Source organism: Meles meles, chromosome 2 (genome assembly GCF_922984935.1).
Source record: "Meles meles chromosome 2, mMelMel3.1 paternal haplotype, whole genome shotgun sequence".
Lineage (NCBI taxonomy): Eukaryota > Metazoa > Chordata > Mammalia > Carnivora > Mustelidae > Meles > Meles meles.
In genome coordinates this window covers 30,853,448-30,867,237 of record NC_060067.1, presented here as the reverse complement: position 1 = coordinate 30,867,237, position 13,790 = coordinate 30,853,448, and the positions used below count along the sequence as shown (strand labels likewise).

Sequence of the window (13,790 nt, the reverse complement as noted above, 5' to 3'; positions counted from 1 at the left end):
TGTACAAGAACTTGCTGTTGTGGTCAGTTCAGGACTCCATTCTGTGGAGCTCTACTCTGCTTTAAGGCTCTTTTTACCCAATGTTCCTTCCCCCATTTGCTTCTTTCAAAAATATAGGACCTGCATTATAGTCTGAAGGCTTTTCTTGCCTATTCTTTCTTCCTCTCCCTTTTAACATTCATAGGCATTATCCCTCAGTAAATTTGTATTTCTAATTCCACCTTAGTATCTGCTGCCCAGGAGATCTATCTAACACATAAGGTTAATTTATTAATTTTCCTTAATTTTCTTTTTCTCTGGGTGGTTTTCTGTGACTTTGAAGATATGTGCTTTTCTTGGATTAATTTTTTTCTCTTTTTTATGTGGCTTAATTTGATCATTTGTAAGATACTGCTATGGCCTGACTGTGTCCCCTCAAAATTCATATTCTAAAATCTAATCTCTAAGCTGATGGTATTAGGAGGTAGAAGATGATTAGAGCCCTTATTAAAAAGGCCCACAAAGCTCCCTTACCCCTAAGACTGTGTGACCACACAGCGAGAAGATACTGTGAACCAGAAAGTAAGCTCTTACCACAAACAGAATGTGCTAACACTTTGATCTTATACTTCCTATCTCTGTATCTGTTCTATATAAGCTACTCAATATATGATATTTTGCCTTTACTGAAACAGAGGAGTATTTCACGATTTATTGTGGTTTTTTGGGGGGTGGTGAGTTAAATGTATGCATGTAATGATCAGCATTAATCTGTGTAAATCAATTTTTTCTTCAGGATTTATATATCCATTTAACCCATGCATACTGAGCACCTATTATATGTTATAGTCTGTTCTAGTGCTGGACATACCAATGGATAGCACAGACAGAAACTTTGCCTTTATTGAGTTTATTTTATTCTACTGAATGGAAACTATAAATAAATTTAAAGATAAATAAAATATATTCTATTTAGATGCTCTTAAGTAATATGGAGTAAAATAAAGATAGAGATGAGTGGGTCCTGAATGTTTCCTTATCCTCCATCAGGTCATAGGAAGTGAATTCAGAGGCTCAGAGATAACTTGAGAGTTGTATATCTATGTTTCAGAATTGATGCAAACAAAAATAAAAGGTACCATGATATTAGTAATGATGTTCACAAATAAAATAGTAGCCATGGTATTGCTAGTGTTGTAAAGGGAGTGATAGTTAGACAGAAGTACACAGATTAAGTAATCCAGCATGAGTCTATGCTTTTCATATATTCACATCTTAAAGACTCTCAAAATTACTTTTATTTTTTCTGACATTATAATGATGCAGGGCTTTTTAAAACCAATGGCTGAATTTGATGTATGATGAAAAACACAGATATCCTGTATTTCTTATTTAGCTATTATCTGTAGTTCTCTTCATTAAACTAAGGTTTTCCAAAATTCTACATTTGTAATGTTCTAATTCTGAGATGCTTGGCGATTTTTGCTGTTTTTAATCATATTACCACGTCTCCAAGAAGTAATATCTGAATACATGGTAATCTTATTTCAGTGGTGCTTCAGAATTTAAGATTTTTGGAGATGTATTAAACCTCATTAAACATTCACATTTAATTAAAAAGCAAATATGTGATAACATCAAAACAAAGAAATGAATTCAGATGACAGATGGATTAGCATATAAATCTGTGAATTATAAATAAAGCAAAATTATAAATAAGCAAAAGCAGAAAATTTACATCTTATACCTCTACCTAGAATATTTCTTCTGGCACCAAAGGTGAGATACATTTGGATTTCATCAATATTAAAATATGTAAAATACATGTTTATATTGCCTCTATATAAGGTTAAAATCACCAATACACCTTGGGGCCTAATAATGCTAGTAGCACATGTGTCCTAAAAAGCAAAGGATGTCACTTTATCATATCAGTTGCATTTTAATGATTAATTGCAGAATTCATGTGCATGTATTTGCAATAGATTGGATCCATCTAAGACTACTTACTTCATTCCTCTGTGTCTGGGGAGAACAATGTTAGAGGACTGACATTACCTGACCTTAATATTTACTACAAAACTGCAGCAATCAGGACAGTATGTTGGTAAAAGAGTAGACAGTTAGATCACTGGACTAGAATAGAGAGCCCCAAAATAGACCCACATTAGTATAGTCAACTGATATGTGACAAAAAAGCAAAAACAGCACCATGGAGTAAAGAGTATCACTGCAACAAGTAGTGCTGGAAAAATAGGACATCTACATGGGAAAAAACGAATCTGAACACAAACCTTACAGTCTTCACAAAAATTAAATCATAGTGCTCACTTTGGAAGCACATATACTAAAGCTGGAAAGATACAGAGATGATTAGCATGACTCCTGTGCAAGAAGGACATCCAAATTTATGAAGCATTCAACATTTTTGGAAATAACATCTATTGGTGAGGTTATGGAGAAAGGGAAACCCTCTTACACTTTTGGTGAAATATATACATGTGCAGCCACTGTAGAAGGGAGTATAGAGGCTCCTGAGGAAGTTAGAAATAGAACTACTCTTTGACCCAGCAATTGCATTTCTAGGTACTTATTCAAAAGATACAAAAATTCAAATTCAAAGGGGTACATGCACCTGATTTTTTTTTTATTTGTTTATTTACAGCATAACAGTGTTCATTGTTTTGGCATCACACCCAGTGCTCCATGCAGTACGTGCCCTCCCTATTACCCACCACCTGGTTCCTCAACCTCCCACCCCCCCACGCCCCTGCCGCCCCTTCATAACCCTCTGGTTGTTTTTCAGAGTCCATAGTCTCTCATGGTTCATCTCCCCTTCCAGTTTCCCTCAACTCCCTCTCCTCTCCATCTCCCCATGTCCTCCATGTTATTTGTTATGCTCCACAAATAAGTGAGACCATATGATACTTGACTCTCTCTGCTTGACTTATTTCGCTCAGCATAATTTCTTCCAGTCCCGTCCATGTTGCTACAAAAGTTGGGTATTCATCCTTTCTGATGGAGGCATAATACTCCATTGTGTATATGGACCACATCTTCCTTATCCATTCATCCGTTGAAGGGCATCTTGGTTCTTTCCACAGTTTGGCGACCGTAGCCATTGCTGCAATAAACATTGGGGTACAAATGGCCCTTCTTTTCACTACATCTGTATCTTTGGGGTAAATACCCAGCAGTGCAATTGCACGGTCATAGGGAAGCTCTATTCTTAATTTCTTCAGGAATCTCCACACTGTTCTCCAAAGTGGCTGCACTAACTTGCATTCCCACCAACAGTGTAAGAGGGTTCCCCTTTCTCCACATCCTCTCCAACACACGTTGTTTCCTGTCTTGCTAATTTTGGCCATTCTAACTGGTGTCAGGTGGTATCTCAATGTGGTTTTAATTTGAACGTCCCTGATGGCTAGTGATGATGAACATTTTTTCATGTGTCTGATAGCCATTTGTATGTCTTCATTGGAGAAGTGTCTGTTCATATCTTCTGCCCATTTTTTGATATGATTATCTGTTTTGTGTGTGTTGAGTTTGAGGAGTTCTTTATAGATCCTGGATATCAACCTTTTGTCTGTACTGTCATTTGCAAATATCTTCTCCCATTCCGTGGGTTGCCTCTTTGTTTTGTTGACTGTTTCCTTTGCTGTGCAAGAAGCTTTTGATCTTGATGAAGTCCCAAAAGTTCATTTTTGCTTTTGTTTCCTTGGCCTTTGGAGACATGTCTTGAAAGAAGTTGCTGTGGCTGATATCGAAGAGGTTACTGCCTATGTTCTCCTCTAGGATTCTGATAGATTCCTGTCTCACGTTGAGGTCTTTTATCCATTTCGAGTTTATCTTTGTGTACGGTGTAAGAGAATGGTCGAGTTTCATTCTTCTACATATCGCTGTCCAGTTTTCCCAGCACCATTTATTGAAGAGACTGTCTTTTTTCCATTGAATATTTTTTCCTGTTTTGTCGAAGATTATTTGACCATAGAGTTGAGGGTCCATATCTGGGCTCTCCACTCTGTTCCACTGGTCTATGTGTCTGTTTTTTTTTTTTTTTTTTTCCATTTTATTTATTTTTTTCAGCGTAACAGTATTCATTCTTTTTGCACAACACCCATTGCTCCATGCAAAACGTGCCCTCCCCATTACCCACCACCTGTTCCCCCAACCTCCCACCCCTGACCCTTCAAAACCCTCAGGTTGTTTTTCAGAGTCCATAGTCTCTTATGGTTCGCCTCCCCTCCCCAATGTCCATAGCCCGCTCCCCCTCTCCCAATCCCACCTCCCCCCTGCAACCCCCAGTTTGTTTTGTGAGATTAAGAGTCATTTATGGTTTGTCTCCCTCCCAATCCCATCTTGTTTCATTTATTCTTCTCCTATCCCCCTACCCCCCATGTTGCTTCTCCATGTCCTCATATCAGGGAGATCATATGATAGTTGTCTTTCTCCGATTGACTTATTTCACTAAGCATGATACGCTCTAGTTCCATCCACGTCGTCGCAAATGGCAAGATTTCATTTCTTTTGATGGCTGCATAGTATTCCATTGTGTATATATACCACATCTTCTTGATCCATTCATCTGTTGATGGACATCTAGGTTCTTTCCATAGTCTGGCTATTGTAGACATTGCTGCTATAAACATTCGGGTACACGTGCCCCTTCGGATCACTATGTTTGCATCTTTAGGGTAAATACCCAGTAGTGCAATTGCTGGGTCATAGGGTAGTTCTATTTTCAACATTTTGAGGAACCTCCATGCTGTTTTCCAGAGTGGTTGGACCAGCTTGCATTCCCACCAACAGTGGAGGAGGGTTCCCCTTTCTCCACATCCTCTCCAGCATCTGTCATTTCCTGACTTGTTCATTTTAGCCATTCTGACTGGTGTGAGGTGATATCTCATTGTGGTTTTGATTTGTATTTCCCTGATGCCGAGTGACGTGGAGCACTTTTTCATGTGTCTGTTGGCCATCTGGATGTCTTCTTTGCAGAAATGTCTGTTCATGTCCTCTGCCCATTTCTTGATTGGATTGTTTGTTCTTTGGGTGTTGAGTTTGCTAAGTTCCTTATAGATTTTGGATACCAGCCCTTTATCTGATATGTCGTTTGCAAATATCTTCTCCCATTCTGTCAGCTGTCTTTTGGTTTTGTTAACTGTTTCCTTTGCTGTGCAAAAGCTTTTGATTTCGATGAAATCCCAATAGTTCATTTTTGCCCTTGCTTCCCTTGCCTTTGCCGTTGTTCCTAGGAAGATGTTGCTGCGGCTGAGGTCGAAGAGGTTGCTGCCTGCATTCTCCTCAAGGATTTTGATGGATTCCTTTCTCACATTGAGGTCCTTCATCCATTTGGAGTCTATTTTCGTGTGTGGTGTAAGGAAGTGGTCCAATTTCATTTTTCTGCATGTGGCTGTCCAATTTTCCCAGCACCATTTATTGAAGAGGCTGTCTTTTTTCCATTGGACATTCTTTCCTGCTTTGTCGAAGATGAGTTGGCCATAGAGTTGAGGGTCGATTTCTGGGCTCTCTATTCTGTTCCACTGATCTATGTGTCTGTTTTTATGCCAGTACCACGCTGTCTTGGTGATCACAGCTTTGTAGTAAAGCTTGAAATCGGGTAACGTGATGCCGCCAGTTTTGTTTTTGTTTTTCAACATATCCTTAGCAATTCGGGGTCTCTTCTGATTCCATACAAATTTTAGGATTATGCTCCAGCTCTTTGAAAAATATCGGTGGAATTTTGATCAGAATGGCATTAAAAGTATAGATTGCTCTAGGCAGTATAGACATTTTAACAATGTTTATTCTTCCAATCCAAGAGCATGGAACAGTCTTCCATCTTTTTGTGTCTTCTTCAATTTCTTTCATGAGTGTTCTGTAGTTCCTCGAGTACAGGTCCTTTACTTCTTTGGTTAGGTTTATGCCCAGGTATCTTATGGTTCTTGGTGCTATAGTAAATGGAATCGATTCTCTAATTTCCCTTTCTGTATTTTCATTGTTGGTGTATAAGAAAGCCACTGATTTCTGTACATTGACTTTGTATCCTGCCACGTTACTGAATTGCTGTATGAGTTCTAGTAGTTTGGGGGTGGAGTCTTTGGGGTTTTCCATATAAAGAATCATGTCATCTGCGAAGAGAGAGAGTTTGACTTCTTCCTTGCCAATTTGGATACCTTTTATTTCTCTTTGTTGTCTGATTGCCGTTGCTAGAACTTCTAATACTATGTTGAACAAGAGTGGTGAGAGTGGGCATCCTTGTCATGTTCCTGATCTCAACGGGAAGGCTGCAAGCTTTTTCCCATTGAGGATGATATTTGCTGTGGGTCTTTCATAGATAGATTTTATGAAGTTCAGGAATGTTCCCTCTATCCCTATACTTTGAAGCGTTTTCATCAGGAACGGATGCTGGATTTTGTCAAATGCTTTTTCTGCATCAATTGAGAGGACCATGTGGTTCTTCTCTCTTCTCTTATTGATGTGTTCTATCACACTGATTGATTTGCGAATGTTGAACCAACCTTGCAACCCAGGGATGAATCCCACCTGGTCATGGTGGATAATCTTTTTAATGTGCTACTGGATCCTGTTTGCTAGAATCTTGTTGAGAATCTTAGCATCCATATTCATCAGTGATATTGGTCTGAAATTCTCCTTTTTGGTAGGGTCTTTGCCTGGTTTGGGGATCAGGGTAATGCTGGCTTCATAAAAAGAGTCTGGAAGTTTTCCTTCTGCTTCAATTTTTTGGAACAGCTTCAGGAGAATTGGTGTTATTTCTTCTTTGAAAGTTTGGTAGAATTCCCCAGGGAATCCGTCAGGTCCTGGGCTCTTGTTTTTTGGGAGGTTTTTTTGTTTGTTTGTTTGTTTGTTTTTGTTTTGTATTTTTGTTTTTTTGTTTTTTTTTTGGGAGGTTTTTGATCACTGCTTCAATCTCATTACTAGATATCGGTCTATTTAGGTTGTCAATTTCTTCCTGGTTCAATTTTGGGAGTTTGTAGCTTTCCAGGAATGCATCCATTTCATCTAGGTTGCTTAGCTTATTGGCATATAACTGTTGGTAATAATTTCTGATGATTGTTTCTATTTCCTTGGTGTTAGTTGTGATCTCTCCCTTTTCATTCATAATTTTATTAATTTGGGCTTTCTCTCTTTTCTTTTGGATTAGTGTGGCCAATGGTTTATCGATCTTATTGATTCTTTCAAAAAACCAGCTTCTAGTTTCATTGATACATTCTACTGTATCTCTCGTTTCTACCTCATTGATCTCTGCTCTAATCTTGATTATTTCCCTTCTTGCATGTGGAGTTGGTTTGATTTGTTGTTGATTCTCCAGTTCTTTAAGGTGTAGAGACAGCTGGTGTATTCTGGATTTTTCAATGTTTTTGAGGGAGGCTTGGATGGCTATGTATTTCCCCCTTAGAACAGCCTTTGCTGTATCCCATAGGTTTTGGACCGAGGTGTCTTCATTCTCATTGGTTTCCATGAATTGTTTAAGTTCGTCTTTGATCTCCTGGTTGATCCAAGCATTCTTAAGCAAGGTGGTCTTTAGCTTCCAGGTGTTTGAGTTCCTTCTGAACTTTTCCTTGTGATTGAGCTCCAGTTTCAAAGCATTGTGATCAGAGAATATGCAGGGAATAATGTCAGTCTTTTGGTATCGGTTGAGTCCTGCTTTGTGACCCAGTATGTGGTCTATTCTGGAGAAGGTTCCATGTGCACTTGAGAAGAATGAATATTCTGTTGTTTTAGGGTGGAATGTTCTGTATACGTCGATGAGGTCCATCTGGTCCAATGTTTCATTCAATGCTCTTATTTCTTTATTAATTTTCTACTTCGATGATCTATTTCTGAGAGAGGCGTATTAAGATCTCCTACTATTATTGTATTCGTATCAATATGACTCTTTATCTTGATTAATAGTTTTCTTATGTAATTGGGTGCTCCCATATTGGGGGCATAGATATTCACAATTGTTAGATCGTCTTGGCGGATAGTCCCTTTAAGAATTATGTAGTGTCCTTCTGTATCTCTGACTACAGTCTTTAGTTTAAAATCTAATTTATCTGATATGAGAATCATTACTCCAGCCTTCTTTTGAGGCCCATTGGCATGAAAGATGCTTCTCCATCCCTTCACTTTCAGTCTGGGTGTATCCTTAGGTTCAAAATGGGTCTCTTGTAGACAACATATGGATGGGTCCTGTCGTTTTATCCAATCTGCAACCCTGTGTCGTTTTATGGGCGCATTTAGGCCATTCACATTGAGAGTGATTATTGAGAGATAGGTTTTTATTGACATCGTGTTGCCTTTGAAGTCTTTCTGTCTATAGATTGTTTCTATATTTCTGTTCAATGATATTCTTAGGATTTTTTCTCTCTTATAGGACCCCCCTTAATATTTCCTGCAGTGTCGGCTTGGTGGTTGCATAGTCTTTTAAGCCTTGCCGGTCTTGGAAACTCTTTATCTCTCCATCCATTTTAAATGTCAGTCTTGCTGGATAGAGTATTCTTGGTTGCATGTTCTTCTCATTTAGTACTCTGAATATATTTTGCCAGCCCTTCCTGGCTTTCCAGGTCTCTGTGGAAAGGTCTGACGTTATTCTAATGGGCTTTTCTCTGTATGTAAGAAGCTTCTTTGTCCTAGCTGCTTTTAAGAGGGTCTCTCTTGAAACAAAATTCCCCATTCTAACGATAAGCACCTGATGTTTTTAGCATCTTTATCAACAATAGCCAAGTTATAGAAGGAGCCCAAATGTCCATTGACTAATGAGAGAATAAATAAGAAGTAGTGGTGTCACACACACACACACACACACACACACACACACACACACAGTGGAATATTACCCAGCCATCAAAAATAATGAAATCTTGCCATTTGCAGTGACGTGGATGGAACCAGAGAATTATGCTAAGTGAAATAAGTCAGTCAGAGAAAGACAAATACCATATGATTTTGCTCATATGCAGGATTTAATAAACAAAACAGACAAATGTTGGGAAAAAACAAACCAAACCAAAAAAAAAAAAAAAAAAAAAAAAAAAGGAGGAGGCAAACCATAAGAGAATCTTAACTATAGATGACAGAGAGTTGCTGGAGGGGAGGTGTGTGGGAAGATGGGTGGGTATTAAGGATGTGACGAGCACTGGATGTTATATGTAAGTGATGAATCACTGAATTCTCCTAGAACTAATATACTACATGCTAACTACCTAAAATTTAAATAAAATTTTGAAATGCACACACACACACAAATGAATCATAGACCTAAAAATGCAAAGATTTAAAACCTTGGGTTTGGAAATGACTTTTTATTTAACTTATTTCAAAAATATTTTTTATTTGAATATAGTTGACACACAGTGTTACATTACTTTCAGGTATACAATACAGTGATTCAGCTTCTCTGTATGTTATACTCTGTTCACCACAAGTGTAGATACCTTCTGTTACCATATAATGCTACTATGATGTCATTGACTATATTCCCTATGCTGTGTCTTTTATTGGTATGACTTACTCATTCATAACTGGAAGCCAGTCTCTCCCACTCCCCTTCACCCCTCCTACTTCCCCTCTGGCAACCAGTAGTTCTCTGATTCTGCTTTTTGTTTGTTTGTTTATTCATTTGTCTTTTTGATTCCACATGTGAGTGAAATCATATGGTATTTGTCTTTCCCAGTCTGACTTATTTCACTTAGCATAATACCTTCTGGGTTTATTCATGTTGTCACAAATAACATGACCTTAGTCTTTCTTAAGACTGTGTAATATTCCATTATATATATGAACCACATCTTATCTATTCATCTATTGATGGATATTTAGGATGTTTCCATATCTTGGCTATTGTAAATAATGTTACAATAAATACTGTATATGTCTTTTTTTAATTAATATTTTTATTTTTTGACTAAATACATAGTAATTGTATTAGTGGATCATATAGTAAAGGTACTTTTTTTTTTTTTTTTAGTTTTCTGAGGAATCTCCATACTGTTTTCCACAGTGTCTGTCTGCACGAATTTTCATTCCACCAACAGTACATAAAGTTTCCTTTTTCTCCACATCATCACCAATACTTATAGTTTATTGTCTTCTTGATTTTAGCCTTTCTAACAGGTGTGATGTGATATCTCATTGTGATTTGATTTGCATTTCCCTGTGATTAGTAATGTTGAGCATCTTTTCATGTGTCTGTTAGCCACCTGTACATCTTCTTTGAAAAAAATGCCTATTCAGGTCCTCTGCCAATATATTAATTAGATTGTGTTTAATTGTACAAGTTCTTTATATATTTGTAATATTAACCCATTATTGGATGTATCATTTGCAACTATCTTCTCCCACTCAGTAGGCTGACTTATGTTGGTGATGGTTTCCTTTGTTGTGCAAAAGCTTTTCTATTTTTTATAATGTCCCAATAGTTTATTTTCACTTTTGTTTACCTTGCCTTAGGAGACACACATAGAAAAATGTTGCTACAGCCAATGTCAGAGAAATCACTGCCTGTGTTTTCTTCTAGGATTTTTTATTGCTTCAGGCCTTACATTTTGGTCTTTTATCCATTTTGAGTTTGTTGCTTGTTTTGTTTTGTTTTTTTTTTTTTTTTTTTTGTCTTTCTGGGGTTTGAAAGTGGTCTAGTTTCTTTTTGTTTGTTTCTTTTTTTGTTTTAAAGATTGTATTTATTTATTTGACAGAGAGATCACAAGTAGGAAGAGAGGCAGACAGAGAGAGAGGTGGAAGCAGGCTCCTTGCTGAGCAGAGGGCCCAATGCTTGATCCCAGGACCCTGAGATCATGACCTGAGCCAAAGACAGAGGCTTAACCCACTGAGCTATCCAGACTCCAAAAGTGGTCTACTTTTATTCTTTTGTATGCAGCTGTCCAGTTTTCCCAGAACCATTTATTGAAGAGATTGTCTTTTTCCCATTGTATATACTTTCCTCTTTGTCATAGAATAATTGACCATATAAGTATAGGTTTATTTCTAGGCTCTCTGTTATATTTCATTGATCTATATGTTTGTTTGTTTGTTTTGCCAGCACCATACTGTGTTGATTAGTATGGCTTTGTAATACATCTTGAAATCTGGAATTGTAATAGCTAGAGCCTTTTTTTTTTCTTTCTCAAGATTGATTTGGCTATTCAGGGTTTTTTGTGGTTCCATAAAATTTTTAGAATTATTCTAGTTCTAGTTAGAACTAATTCTAGTTCTAGAATTACTAGTTCTAGTTCTAGGAATGGTGATGACTTTTTAGGTGAAAACCAAAGGCATGATCCATAAAAGGAATAGTTGGTAAGCTGAACTTCATTAAAAAATACAAATGCTCTGCAAAAGATACTGTCAGAAGAATGAAAAACAACAACAACAACAAGTCACAGATGAGAAGAAAATATTTTGCAAAAAGCATATTTGACAAAAGACTGATATTCAAAAGATATAAAGAACTCTCAAAACTCTATAATAAGAGAATTTACAGCCCAATTTTTTTTAAAAAAGGCAAAAACCTTAAACATTTCAGAAAGAAGTTAAATAGATGGCAAGGACTGTATGGAAAGATGTTCCATATCGTATTTCATCAGGGAGATGCGAATTAAAACAACAGTTATGTACTACTACACACTTATTAGAATGGCCTAAATCTGGAACTCTGACAACACCAAATGTAAGATTGTGGAGCTATAGGAACTCTCATTCATCGCTGGTGAGAATATACAATGGGAGAGTCATTTTGGAAGATTGTTTGCTGGTTTGTTATAAAATTAAACATAATTTTACTATAAAATCCAGCAATTATGCTCTTTGGTATCTACTTAAAGGAATGGAAAACTTACATCCAAACATAAGCCTGCAAAAAGATGATTATAGCAGCTGTTTTCATAATTGCCCAACCTGAAAGCAACCAAAATGTCCTTCATTGGGTGAATGGGTAAATAAACTGTGGCACATCCAGACAATGGAATATTATTTAACACTGAAAAAAAGAGCTATCACATCCTGAAAAGACATGGAGAAAACTTAAATTCATATTACCAAGGGAAAGAAACCAATACGAGAAGGCTGACTTCTGGTTGTTTCTAAATCTTTGCCATTATGGAAAAGGAAAAACTATGGGAACAGTAAAACATCAGTTGTTGCTAAGGGTTTGGGGGAGAGAGGGATGAATAGGTGAAGAACAGGATTTTTAGGGTAGCGAAACTATTTTGTATGATAGTATAATTGGGAATATAACAATTATACATTTGTCAAAACCTATTGAATGTATAATACCAAAAGTGAACCCTATGTAAACTATGAACTTTGAGTGATAATGATGTGACAATGTAGGTTTAATCGGGTGTAAGAAATGTACCACTGTGGGGGCGCCTGGGTGGCTCAGTGGTTTAAGCCGCTGCCTTCGGCTCAGGTCATGATCTCAGGGTCCTGGGATCGAGTCCCGCATCAGGCTCTCTGCTCGGCAGGGAGCCTGCTTCCCTCTCACTCTCTCTGCCTGCCTCTCTGCCTACTTGTGATCTCTCTCTGTCAAATAAATAAATAAAATCTTTAAAAAAAAAAAAAAAAAAAAAAAAAAAAGAAATGTACCACTGTGGTGGGGGAATGTCGGAAATGGGGTGGCTATGAACAGTGGGGAGAGGAGTTCTATGTGAAATCTTTCTCCTGCTTGATTTTCTATAAACCTAAAACTACTCTAAAAATAAAGCCTATTTAAAAAAGTACTGAATGAACAAATTAATAGAAATTATCCAATTTTCACAGCAGAGATAAATTGAAAAAAAGTAGACAGTATCAGTAAACTGTTGGATGCAAGATAAAGTGTTCTAACAAATCAATAGGACTAGAGGAGAGAGAAAATATTGAAAACAAATTTGAAGAAATAATAGCTGACATTTTCTCAAATCTGTTGGAAAACAATTTCACAGTTTCAAGTTCAATGAAATCCAAGAAAGATAAATACAAATAAATTCACACTTATAATTGAATTCCTGAAAATCAAAGATAAAGAACAAATAAGTACTTAAAAATCCAGAGGAAAAGCATAACTGAATACAGAGAATGATAAAACTGACTATACAAAGCCTCAACAAATTTCAGTATTTAATTCATAAGGCGTATATTATCTCACCACATTGTAATTATATTAGAAGCTAATAGTTAAAAGAATATTAAAATGTGCTTTTACATTTGTAAATTGAGAAATGTTCTTATATATAACACGAGTCAATGAAAAAACCATAATGACAATTCAATATTAATTCATGCTATATGATAACTAAATATTTTGAAAATTTTCCTTTATTTCATCAGATCACTGAGGAGGTTTATGTTAATATCTGTTTTATTTAATGATGTCTGATTTCACTAATTTCTTTCTGTATTAAAATGAATTACAATTGACATATACTGCAATGCCAGTTTGCCACAGTTTGTCTTGTGTGATTATGCTTCTGTAACTACATTACCATAATGAATGTGTAGTCAACTAAAAAGTATTTTAATTTATTGAACCATGTTATCAATTAGCAGAAAGTGCCAGGATAATAAAGTAGCTGATTCTGCATTTTTATAGAAATCTTGAAAACAAGGCTCTTCATCTCATAGTATAATTCATCCTATTCATCTTTCCAACAGCATATATGTTACCAATGAATTTGATTTCTTGGCATATAGTATTGAATTATCAATGGATTGCTTATTATGCTCAGGACACATATTAATGGTTGGAGTAGAGACACAAGACACATGAATTAGTTCAGAAACTACAGAGTCACAAATAACTGTCTATGAATTTAATTTGTTAACCTACAGAGGTATTA

General features: G+C 36.5%; 1 non-coding gene across 1 annotated transcript; it reads left to right on the top strand.

Moving 5' to 3' along the window:
- Positions 1-2,302: 2,302 nt before the first annotated feature.
- Positions 2,303-2,409, top strand: LOC123937759. Its single transcript, XR_006817557.1, has one exon. It is a non-coding gene; the product is annotated as a U6 spliceosomal RNA (small nuclear RNA).
- Positions 2,410-13,790: the final 11,381 nt, after the last annotated feature.